At 50.8% G+C, this 12,437-nt stretch overlaps 1 protein-coding gene and 1 long non-coding RNA gene across 2 annotated transcripts in view; one reads left to right on the top strand and one right to left on the bottom strand.

Annotated features, from left to right (window-relative positions):
• Nucleotides 1-12,437, bottom strand: part of LOC135404839 (POTE ankyrin domain family member B-like) — a 199,655-nt gene that overhangs the window by 106,454 nt on the left and 80,764 nt on the right. The gene's annotated exons all lie outside the window — the stretch shown is intronic.
• On the top strand, nt 57-988 carry LOC135404368 (uncharacterized). Its single transcript, XR_010425635.1, has 3 exons — nt 57-161; nt 516-661; nt 771-988. It is a non-coding gene; the product is annotated as an uncharacterized LOC135404368 (long non-coding RNA).

The following is a 12,437-nucleotide window of genomic DNA, read 5'->3' as shown; positions in this document are numbered from 1 at the left end:
ATAAAGGTCCCTCCTGGAGCCTCTGGCCAAAGGTGCCTGGTGAGACGTGAGGGCGACCACTGGGTTTCTGGAGCTGAAACCACAGAGGTTCTGAGGCCAATTCCACCCCTGTGGAGAAGGAAATCTTAGCAGCCTATGAAGGCATACAAGCAGCTTCAGAGGTAATTGGTCCCAAAGCACAGCTCTTCTTGGCACCCCAGATGGGACCCCAGCATGCAAAGTGTAACTAGATAAGGGAAAAAGGGGTAGGGTTTATCCATTTTAGGGAAAGGGTGGCCAAAAAAGGAAATACTGCAATGCAGCAAACTTTGACCAATCAGGGAGTGGGGTCTAAGGATACAGACATCAAGGGGATTTTTCATCAAACAATTTCAGGGGACAAACAAGGGAAAAACTACAGTAAATGTTTAGACACAACAGTAAAACACAAAAGGCATTGGGTGTGAACTTCTTGACAAATTCATCCAGGGCTTGCATCCTCTGGAGGGTCACACATTTCTTGTTGTCTTCTCCAGCTTTCAGATTCAGCAATGTCCTCACTCCTGACAGACCAGGGTCCCCTTTCCAGAGTAATGGAGGAGCACCATGATTTTTTAATCCAAAATTCCCGGATTTGAATGAAATGCTCTGGAAAGGCTCTGGAAATCATTGGGTGTTCACAGTGAGTCTGATTTCCCATCCCCTGCTTCAGATGTGAAAACATGTTCCTTGCAGTCGGAATGTAAACTCATCAGCTCCATTAAACTTGAGCACTATATCCCATCATCCAGATCATCAATGAAGATGTTCACCAGGAATTGCTGATCACTGGCCTCCAGCTGGATGTTGCACTCCTGATCACCACCCCGGCCAGCAGATTTCAACCAGCCTGCTGTCTGCTCATCCAGCCGATACTTCATGGGCTTCTCTGTGAGGGAGCCCTGTCTGTGTCCACTAGTACACACATTCATTTTGATTTTAAACAATCAAACAGAAGGGAGAGTTTTAAGAGCAGAATTATTTTTCAAAGGGAAATAGAAGGGTAAGAGTTTTCAATTTTAATGATCATGTTTTACATGATGCTAATTGACCTCTAGTAGAAATGAGACAGCACCTTAAGAGACAAATCTACATTCTCTACTTATGCCTCTGAATTACAGGTATGGCTTTGATGGAACGAGTGCCTTCAAGCTCCATTGGCAGGCACTGTTTGAAAACTATTTGGGTGATTTTGGATAAGAAATGAAAGATGCAACAGCAGGAAGCCATTCAGCAATCCCTGACAAGGGAGGTCCACTGTCAATTGCTGGGAGGGCCCCCACCTGTTTCTTTCAATGGTGCTCCCAAATCCCACCCCTTGGGCCTCCCATCCCATCCTTTTTGGTCCCCTCAGGCATCTCCTCCCCAGGATCTGCTCTGTGTTCTACCCAGGGTCCCCAAACATCCTCCCACTGATCATTCCCAAAGCTTTTCTTTCCAGACCTTTGCCTTTCACCCAGGCCACTGCCCTGGTACCTCCCAAGTCCATTCCTTGACTCCCTCTCCACTCCCAACCATCTCCCAGTGCCCTAGATTTTGTCCTCCTCCATCCTCCTCCTCCTGTCCCCACCAAGCCTCTCCCTTGCAGTCCCCATGTCCCTACACTTGAATTCCTTTCCCCTCCCCTGCATCCCACACAGGGCCCCTTCAACACCCCAATCCCAGTCCCGTGGGCTCCCCAGTTCCCCCCAGTTCAGCATCTTTGGGTCCCCTCCTACTCCCCCCACCCTCCTGCAGGCCCTGAATTCCCCTGGCTCTCCTTGTCTCCATCCCCACCCTGGGCCCTGCAGGCACAGGGGTTGGAGGTGAAACTGGGTGCAGTGGCAGCGGGGGGAGCAGAAGGGATTTTCCCCTTCAGACGGGTGGCAGCCCTGGGCTGGGGGGGCTGGGGACACCCGTGTTCCTCCCCCAGCCCCACAGGGGCCAATCCTGCTTAAACCTTTGCTCCCCTTGCCCAGGCACTCTTGGCAGGAACCCAAAATGATCTGCGGGAGGTGAGTGGGCCGGGGGGACTGGAGGGCATCCAGTCTGGGAATTGGGGGACACTTTGGTCCCCCCATCCCTCACCTGGCACCGGGGACATTCCAGTGACCAGCCAGGGCTCCTGGTCTCTCTCCAGCTGCATTTAGTGGACGTTGGGATCCTGAAGATGGCTCAGGTGGGTACCAGGAGTTCTGCCTGAGGCGGGTCCTCCCCTCACATGGCCATGACACTTCTGGCCATCCCAGTCTGCCCCAGTATACCCCAGTGCACCTTCCCAAGGATCCCATTTCTCCCCCCAGGCTCCCAATACATCCCACTGCACCCAGGGTGTCTCTGAGCCTGTCTTTGTCCCCAGCCCCCTGTGGTTGAGAAGGTGCTGGGTCTTGTTGGTGAGAAACGCGTGGCTGCATCCCTGGATGGCTGAGGTGAGCAGTGCCTGCAGGGAGAGGGGTCAGGACAAGGCCCCTCTCATGTTGCAGTGGACTTTAGGGTGATGTTTGTGGCTCTGTCTTTCAGGTCTGGTGGTGACACCCATGCCCTGTCCCCCTCCAGTGGCATGAGGAGATGATCATCCCTGGAAGAACCCCCTGTTTTTTCTCAGAGCCCCAGGGCATTTCCCCTGAATGATCAATAAATCCCTTCAGCAAAGCTACTCTGCTTGATCTTGTGTGTGTGTTCCCATCTCCATGTGTGTGTTCCCATCTCCATGGGTGTGTTCCCATCTCCATGTGTGTGTTCCCATCTCCATGTGTGTGTTTCCATCTCCATGTGTGTGTTCCCATCTCCGTGCCTGCGTTCCCTGTAGCACTAAGTCTGATGAGAAACTTGTTTGAACATGTCTTAGGATGGCTCTTTGTGGTCTCTTTGTAAACACGTGTTTCTTCTTCCCAACACCCCCCACAGCAACTGTTATCTCCCATGCAGGAATGTCCTGGGAAAGGTGTCCTGAGGTGTCCCATTGGTCCTTGTTAACCCTTTCCTGTGATTGGGTGTTCCTGTAAGCCCCTTGAGACTTCTAATTGGTTAACCTGTGATTCTCCCTAACCCTATAAATGTGACATCCCCAACAATAAACACCCTCTTGCCTCCTCTCCACGCCCGGTGTGCTGTCTCTGTGCCTGCCATGGAGCCACGTGGGTGGTGGGGGGAGGGGGGAGCACCTCTCCCCTCCAGGCTCGGGGCCTGAAAAACCCTGTCGCTGGAGTCCCCTTTCCCTGTCCCTCAAGACGCCGGAATGGTTCTTCAGATGGAAATGGAACTACAACTGGGCTCCCCCACGTCGAGGGTGGGGAAAGGGATCCAGAGTTCCCCTCTCCATGGGTGTGTTCCCATCTCCATGGGTGTGTTCCCATCTCCATGTGTGTGTTCCCATCTCCGTGCCTGCATTCCCATGTCCATGTCCCCTCCTTCTCCAGCCCCTGCACACCCGGTGCCTCTCTGGCTGCTCCCCTGCCATGAGCAGAGAGGCTCAGGGGGCTCCTGGGGGTCTCTGCACACGAGATCCCCTTCACCCCCTCCATGTGCATCCTGAGCAGTGCAGGTTGGGGCATCGTGGAATGTCCCTGCTGGGGGCTGGGACAGGCAGGGGGCACACGGGGCAGCCCCTGGAGCACCTGGACCTCCCTGTGCTCTGGGAGGGATGGGAAAGGGGATCAAAGGAGCCAGCGGGTGTCAAATGCCCCCAGATCTCAAGGGCCAGGCTCGGGGCTGAAGGGATGGAGAGCAGCCCTGCATCCAAGGCCATGGGGATAGTGGGGGATGAAAAGCAGGATGGGAGCCAGCAATGGGAGCTCACAGCCCACAACCCCCCGTGTCCTGGGCTCATCCCACAGCGTGGGCAGCAGGGGAGGGGGGTTCTGCCCCTCTGCTCCGCTCAGCTGAGACCCCTCCTGCAGTGCTGCCTCCAACTCTGGGGCTGCCTCAGGGTGTGGTTTTCTGTTGAGGAGGAAAAGGCAGGACTGAGTCAGGTCAGACTCTATTGGCAAAATGTGTCTCTCTTTTTAGGAAGACCTCTCTGCATCCCTCTCCCCTGAGCTCTGGGTTTTGCTGGCTTTGAGAGCAGGGACCCTGTGACAGGCTCCTGAGGAATCCTCCTTGCTGTGAGAGGCAACTCGGAACACGGGGTGATCCGAGATTAAATGTGCCTGTGACACATCAAAGCCTGTGACACATCAAAGCATCTCCAGCCCTGCTGTTCACAGTTTGCCCAACTGCAGAGCAGAGCTGAGGGGATTTGCTGTAGTTTTGTTACAGTTTCACTTGGCACATTTAGAAGTGAATTTGGATGGGTGAAATCCCTGACATTTCTAATGTTCTCCAAGTGAAATCTCGTGGGTCCTGGGAGGCAAAGGGATGGTCTCAGTGCAGAGAGAAGAACTACGCTGGCCATCACTCCTGTTCTCAGCCGCCCCTCGCTGGCAGCTTGGAGCTGAGGGAGGATCACACTAAGGAGCTCCCTTAAAAAGAGACAGGGCCTTTCTGGGAGCAGAGGAATCTGGGCTGAAAGAGCAGATTGACGGACTCCTTGTCTTTTCTCAGGGTGCCTGATTAGGATCTCCTCTTTCTTCTCCCAGACTGCTGCACAGAGGGACCATTGCAGCTGCCCAGAGCATTTCTATGGCTCTTACCATCGAGGTGTCCTCTCCATGGGGATCCCAGGCAGCAGAGAGATACTATGGCAGAGCTGTGCCCTTCTGGAGGACACCCTGCAGGACACCCGGGGAAGCAGCTGAATGTCCTGAAGTTGCCTGGAGGGCACTTGGGCATTTTGCTCCCACAGACATCCCCACAGCAGCACCCAAAGGGTTTGTGTCTGGACAGGAACCTGCCACCCCAAAGCCCCTGCACTGCCTGAGAAAAGCCAATGGTGAGAAGAAGAACAGCCCAGACAACAGGGGATGGCAGGGAAATGCCACAATGCAGCTGCCAAGGGAGGAGGGACACACAGAGAGAGATGGAAATGGGGGCCTTGTCCTTGCCTGGGCTCTGGCTGCTGCAGGGCAATGCACAGCCCAGGGGCCATGGCCTGAGGGCACAGGCTCTGCTTAGGCTGGGAAAGGAGCCCAGGCAGGAGCTGCTCAGGGAAGGGGTCTGTGCCACAGGGACAGCAGGGAGGGGCCCACATCCCCCTGCCCAGCACTTGTGGCAGCAGCTGCCTCTCCCTGCCTGCCTGTCCCTGGGTGAGGAGCTGTTCCTGCCAGCAGCCCCTGCCTGTGCCCAGCTCAGCTCCCTGCCAGTGCTGCCAGAGCCATCCCCAGCCCAGTGCCCAGGGGTAGCTCTGCCTGGGCAGGGGCTGCAGAGCAGATCCCAGACCCCTGCGGTGGCTGGGAAGGGGGAGGTGTTCTGGGGGGATGTGCTTCCTGAGAAGGGCCCCTGGAAATGGCAGGAGGTGGAGCTGAAGCTGTGAGGAGCCCTGAGCCTGCAGCTGAAGGGCCCTGCCCAGCCCTGCCCTGCCCTGCCCTGAGGGGTCACTCCTTCCACCCACCCCTTCTCCCCCAGCCCCGTGGCAGCTCCTTGGCCGGGCTGAGAGCTGCCCCTGGCAGGCAGCAGAGTCCCTGCCCCAGCACACAGAGCCCTGGGGGCAGGACCCTGCTCTGCACCACAGCCCTGGGCACCCCTGGCTGCACCCCCACCTTCCCACCCCACAGCCAGCCCTGCCACAGGGAACCTTCTGGCCCTGGGCCTCTGATGGGGCAGCAGCAAGTCCTGCTCTGCAGCAGCTTCTCCTGCTGCACCCCAGCAAATCCAGCAGAGCCATCCTGGCAGCTCCTGCCACTGCTGCCATTTGGCAGCTGGGAGAGGCACTTGCAGAAACTCACCTGCACTGCTCTGCAGCCAGAGCCTGATCATGGCAAAGGGCTGGCAAGGTTCCTCCCCTGAGCAGCTCTGCCCTGTCCTCCCACCCCAGGATCCCTTGAACCTCCTGCTCCCTTCTCCTCTCTGCCCTTGCTGCCTGCAGCTCCTGCCCTGCTCTGCCATATGGCCACTTCCCCTGCACTGCAGCAACTGGGAGAGTCCTGCTGAAAGATCCTAGAAGCTGTGGGATGTGACAGCTTTAGGAGATGCCTTCAGGAAGGGAAGTTGAACTTTCCTGCAGCCAGAGAAATATTCATTCAAATCCCGTGAAGGTTTCTCCCACAGTGAGAGCTCAGTCACCTCCCAGCCCAGGCTGCCTCTCATCTCTCTGCCTTCTCTCCTGTGCCCTGGGTGCTGCAGGCAGTGCCCTCAGCCCTGCTGGGCTGTGCAGAGGAGCTGCTCCTGGGCAGAGCTTGCCAGGAGCTCCCTGTGTGCCAGGAGCCTGGCCCAGCTCAGCAGCACAGCAACAGCCCCAGGCAGCACTTCTGCCCTTCAGGGATCCCTCCAAGTGTCCCTGGGGCTCCAGGGGACCTTGCTGGGACACAGCTGAAGGAAATAATGATGTTCCTTCTCTCACCTGGGCACAGACACTTCTTTCAGCAGGGTCATTTCTCCAAACAGACACTGAGTTAAGTTCAAGAGTCCCCTTTTCATGTCCCATCATTAGACAGGAAACCCAGACAGTGCCCAGGAGGGATCTCCTTCACCTGCACTGAGGGAAGGGACTCAGCTGAGTCAACAGAGGTGTCTCCCTGTGGCTCTGCAGACCTGGGGCCAGAAGGACACTCAGCTCCCTCCACAGCCCCCATGGGGTGGGATTCCTCCTGCCCCAGTTCAGTGAGCCCAAAACAGGCACCTGCAGGTGACTCCTGTTGGGGCAGATGACACTGCAGAGATAAGAAATTATCTTAGCCAGAAACCATGGAATTGAAAGACAGACAAGGAAAGCTTGTTTACATATACCACCTGATATTTTTATACTATCTTTTAATTAAGCAGACTTGCTGCCTCCATGAAAATCCTTTTACCACCTTGTTTGCCACATCTCCTGTTGTAATTGTGATAAAGAAATATCTGTTTATCTGTTTGAAGAAAATTATCTCCCTGCACTTCCTGGACCCTCAACCTCAAATGTGAATACAATGTATGTCCCCCCTTCCCTGAACCCTATATATAGCTAGAGTTGTGTCAAATTCAGCTTTGTACCCACAAAGTGGATCATGCAATTATTTAAAATGTCTTAGACTCCTTGTCCCACCTCCTGTGGGAATGAATGAAGACCAAAGCCAGGAGTGACCTGCTGGGACACAAAGCCCTGGTCACTTCTGAGGGGCCAGAGGTGACCGAGATTCCTGCTGGGAACTGCAGGCTCCAATGCAGCAGTTCCTAGGCACAGGGCAGCAGCTGTGGGATCTTCTTGGAGGCTGCTGGGACATTGCTTTGGCCAACTTCAGTGGCAGAAGGTGCCCACACGTAGGACAGGGGAACCTGTCACTGTTCCTCCTGTCCAGGGCAGCCCACAGAGGTGCTCAGCTGACCAAATGCAGGGAGAGAGGTCTCTCTCCTGTTCTTTATCAGGGTATTTTCTACACATCCTTAGAGTACAATGGCAGTTGTCTCCTGGACATCCCTTCATTGCTGAACAAAATTCAGGGTAGCTGAACCTGAATTTAGTACCCAAAGAGGGGCCTGTAGTGCCAGGGGAGGTGCCAGGGCTCTGCAGCACAAGTGCAGCAGCTGCCATGGACAGCACAGGGCCTGTGCAGGGACCCCGTCCCCATTCCCAGCAGTTGTGGGACAGGCACCACCCAGGGCTCCTCAGACACATTGGGGGCCTTTGGGGCAGGGAGTGAATCCCAGCCCTGCAGGGACATAACGTCTGGCCCTTCTCTATCCAGCTGGTGCTGGGCAGTTCCTGAATACAAAGTTGTGGTGGTTTGGGCTGGGCCTTCCTTGGTGACCAGTTTGTAACCAAGGAAGGGTTACCCAGTATTCCCTACGATTTTTACGTAAACCAGACTATAAGAAGAAAGGAGGAGAGGCCTTCGCTCTTTCCTTCCGGTGGCTTGGAGGTGCAGGTTCCCTGCTGTTGATCTGCCGTGTTGGGGAGCGAGGCCTGGTTGGGCCTTGCCGACCTTGGGAGACGGAGGCTGCCGGCGATCGTTCCGGAGCGACTCTCGGTTGTCCCAGGAGAGTAGTGAGCTATTTTCTTTGCTAACTCTTTTAGTTGTTAGATATTGGGTCACTAATTGGGATATCTATATATTTTATTTTAGTTTTGTTCCTTTTTTCCCTTCCCCCTTCCCTTTCCCTTGTGAAATTGTATATTTTAATTGTGTATAAGTGTAAATATATTTATATATCTCACTTTGGTTGTCTCTCTCTTGTTTCTTAGTTTTTTTTTCTCCCTCTTCTCCCTGAGGTTTTGGGGAGGGGGAGGGGACGACTTCTGGTGGTAAGGTTTGGAAACTTGGCAGGGAGCCAGCTTCAAACCATATCAAAAGCACATCCCAGCAGGGTCTCCACTCCTGTGCATTCCCTTTTTGTGTGGTTTAACCCCAGTGAGCAGCCAAGTGCCACAGAACTGCTCACTCAGTCCCCCCACCTCCCCCTGCACTGACAGGGGGAGGAGAATCAAGAAAAGGCAAAACCTCTGCGTTAAGAAAAATGTAATAACTGAAACAAAGTAAAGTATGAAAATAATAAAAAGTATAATAACTGTATTGAAAAGGGAGACAAAAGAAAGAGAAAGAGGAATAAAACCCCAGAGGAACAAGTGATGCTCAGCATGATTGCTCACACACACTGCCCAGTGCCCCACACCCCAAGCAGTGATCTGCCCCTCCTGCACAACCCCTCCTCATGGATCCACTGGGAATGATGTTCTGTGGTGTGGAATATCCCTTTGGAATGTCCAGGTCGGCTGTCCTGGCCCTGCTCCCTCCCAGCTTCTTGTGCACCCGGCAGAGCACGGGAAGCTGGAAAGTCCTTGATGAGGGTAAGCACAACCAAACCATCAGTGTGTGACCAATGTTGTTCTCCCACGGAACCCAAACCACAGCCCTGCACCAGGTATTAGGAAGAAAATTAACTCTCTAGTTAGGAAGAAAATTAACTCCATCTCAGAATTAATCTCTAGTTAATCTATAGGAAGATTAACCCAATCTACTAGGAAGAACAGCCAAGGCAAGGCTGGTGTCCACCCCTTATTCCACACCATTTACACCATGTCAGATCCCACACTTTCCAATACATTCCACCATCACCTTTCCTATCATTTGATAGAAACCCACAGATCTCATTGCTTAGTCTATGAAAGTCTGTTGAGTTCATTTAGTCCAGGATTTTAGGCTCCATCTGCCAAAATACTCTTTCAGGGCAGGAAAAATGCTGTCTACTGTGGGATTGTTGCCTCTTGCAGCCAGTTCTTGTTCCATCACCGCTGTGCTTGTCTGGTCTCCTCCAAGCTCATTGTTCATTTCTCTCAGTGATTTTCACTGTAATACCCCTGACACGGCAAAGAGCGGCCACAGCAGTGAGAATGCAGAGTTAGAGAGTTACCACCGTAAGACAACTGAATTTCTTGGCTGTTCTCACCCAAAATCCAGTCCCTTCGAGGCACACACTGGATTTCCCATCTTTCCCTCCTTCCCCACCAAGTGCATCCATGTCCTTGAGACACGTGAATCCCACGGGTGCACTTCCCTTTGCCTGAAGCAGGAATAACTCAGACTGTCTTCTCAGCATGTTTTTAATGTGCACTGCAGGAACTTTATCCCTTTCCATGGTGTTGCCCGTAATCCAAAAGAAACACAAACCAACAGAGTGCCGGTTTATGCGGTGCTTTATTCGGGGCCCCGGGAACCTGCGGGCTAACGCCCCAAGTCAGGATTCCGGAGACCCTCATTCTCAGTTCAGCTTTTATACACAAACAAGTTTACGTGCAGTTTCCACAGCAAAACAGTTACAGTTTCCACAGCAAACCAGGTGCAGTTACAAACAAGCTCATACTTCATACTGATAACAATTAATAATCATCTACTCTAATCATAAATCTGCTTAAGTTGTCTTACCCCTAGAAACTGTTTAACAGACCTTTACCACATCCTAGGTAACAAATCGTTATATACATGCTTGACTAGATCCTTTGATTATGGTTTCCACAAACAAAGTTGCTAACTCACTACTTTAGAGTGTTGCTTTCTAGGCCTACTCTCCTACTAAGCCTTAGCCATTCTACTGCTGATTTAAATTGCTTTGCAACATGTCCCCCCTTTTGAGCATTCTTCAGGCTTTGCTTGCAAGGATGCTCAAATACAGCAATCTTCAGGCTGCAGTTTCTTGATGGATAGGAGGTGATCCATTTTGCGGTGAGATTACTTCTTTTCTTGTTATAGCTTTCATGATGTGTCTCGTATGTTGACCTTCTTTTACAATCATTCCTAAAAGACACTTGTAAACAGTTATGGCTATGACAATAATTATCACAATCAATATTCCGTACTGGATAACAGAAGATATCCATCCTGACACATGAAGACCTAGGGAGCTGAATAATTGTCCTATCCAATTGTGTTCTGCTTCTTTTTGCAGTTCATGAACATTCTCGTCAATTTGTTCTAATTGACTAATATCTTTTTCTACTTCCTGAGTGACATTTGGGATGTGTACACAACAATGCTCGTCCTTTGCATGCAGGTAGCCGCAAACTCCATGTTCCTTGAGTAATATCAGGTCTAATGCCATGCGGTTTTGTATGGTCATTCTAGAGGTGGCTTGTAATTGTAAATTTAGATCTTTAAATCCCTTCTTAGTGACTGCTGCTAACCTTTCAGTTTGTCCCATTAATTTAAACAACATTTCTCTGTTCCGGTATGTTGAGATTGGTGTAAACAGAGACTCTAATGCCCATCCAAATTTAACTCCTGCTGATGGTTCATGCCAATCTCCCAACCCCAGGTCATCAATATCTTTACTAATTTCTCTTTTCCTTCGTGGTTGTATTTCTACTGATGTTAACTTATCCTGCTTCCAGAATGGACAGAGAGTAGGTATCCCTAGTGTGACAGGTACAACCGGACCATCTATGGGCATGTGGGTGGTCCACTGACCATGTCCCATTACCCACACCAAATTTCCTGGACTCCTAACTGTGGTGGTACGGCAATCAATGTTTTTCACAGATCCCTTAATCGTATGATTATATCCCCGACATTCACATCCTAACTGCAAGAGTGTTTTAACTGGCATTAAACCTCTCTCATCGTCTGGGGTATCACATGTGTATATTCGAGTACAATTCCAATTCTCTTTTGCACGTGTTTCTATCCTCCAATTATGATTTCCTCTATTTCCTGTAGAATAAGTTTGATTCTTTTTCCCTTTCCAGTGAATGCACCACTGTACTTTTCCAATATAACTATAAGTCTCTAGTAGGCTGGGTCCCCAAATTGTTTGCCATTCTTCCATGGTTGTAGAATTAGTAGTATTTTGACACACTTCTTCTTGTTTTTCTCGTTTTATTTGAGCTTGTACTTTAGAACATGGGTGTGTTACTGAACCTGAGATCAAACAATTTCCTTCTAACTTTCCAATTTTCCCACTTTCTACCCAACGAAAATATCCAGGCATCTGTTCACATTGTTTTTTAGTCATTTTGTCTCTCAATAAACATGCATCTGTCATTTCATTCCATGTTCTAGTTACAAATCTGCAATTCCATGTAGTATTCTTAAACATTCTGGGGATTTCTGGTACTGGAATTATTCCCCATGGGATTGGGTCTCCTGCAGCATGAGGCATAGGGAGACATGCAGTGATTTTTGTGACATTCTGTACTTTCCCAAAATCACGAATTAGGCCTACAACTAGGTTTTCTTGTTCTACTTCTCTATCTGGAATCTCTAGGTTACTTACTTGTCGGGTTATTCTTTCAGTCCTTACGTGGACGGCAGTAATTCCAGTATCCCACCAGTCATCTCTACTTATCCAGCAAGTATATTGGCCCTCATCTTCTTCTCTTCGTATTTCTTTGATTTTCAAAACTATTGCATCTGCTCTCTTCTCAATCTGATGTCTTTTTCCAACTTTCAAGTTTCGTCCCTTAAACCACCACTCATATTCAAAATACTGTCCTTCTGGAATTTTGCAACTTAGAATCAGATCTCTTCCTTCCTGGGCCGGGTAAACACTGTGTTCTGGTCTGACTCTTACTCCTTGATGTGGTACGGCTACTGCTGTCCTTATCCCGTGATCTTTTTCTTCTCCACATGAGACCACACAAAGAAATGTACCTTCTGTCTTTCCTACTCTGGAATTAGAAATATTCAGCCATCCTTTGCCTCCCTTACTATTTGACCACCAGCTAACTCCTTGACTTTGTGATTCCCAAGATTGATTTGCCATATTCAATTTCCACCACTTTACTTTAACTGATTTTCGACAATCATCAAATTGGAAGGTACAATTGATTTTTAAGGGAGGACCATCCCACATGTCTGATTGTTTCCTAGGGGGTAAAACTCCCACTTTGGTCACCGTTTTCTGAGTTGTGTTTATTGTCTGTATTTCTATATGTCCAT

The sequence above is a fragment of the Pseudopipra pipra genome, chromosome W (assembly GCF_036250125.1).
Source record: "Pseudopipra pipra isolate bDixPip1 chromosome W, bDixPip1.hap1, whole genome shotgun sequence".
Classification (NCBI taxonomy): Eukaryota; Metazoa; Chordata; class Aves; order Passeriformes; family Pipridae; genus Pseudopipra; species Pseudopipra pipra.
Note: the sequence above shows the minus strand (reverse complement) of the source record. Positions and strands in the feature narration are given on the sequence as shown.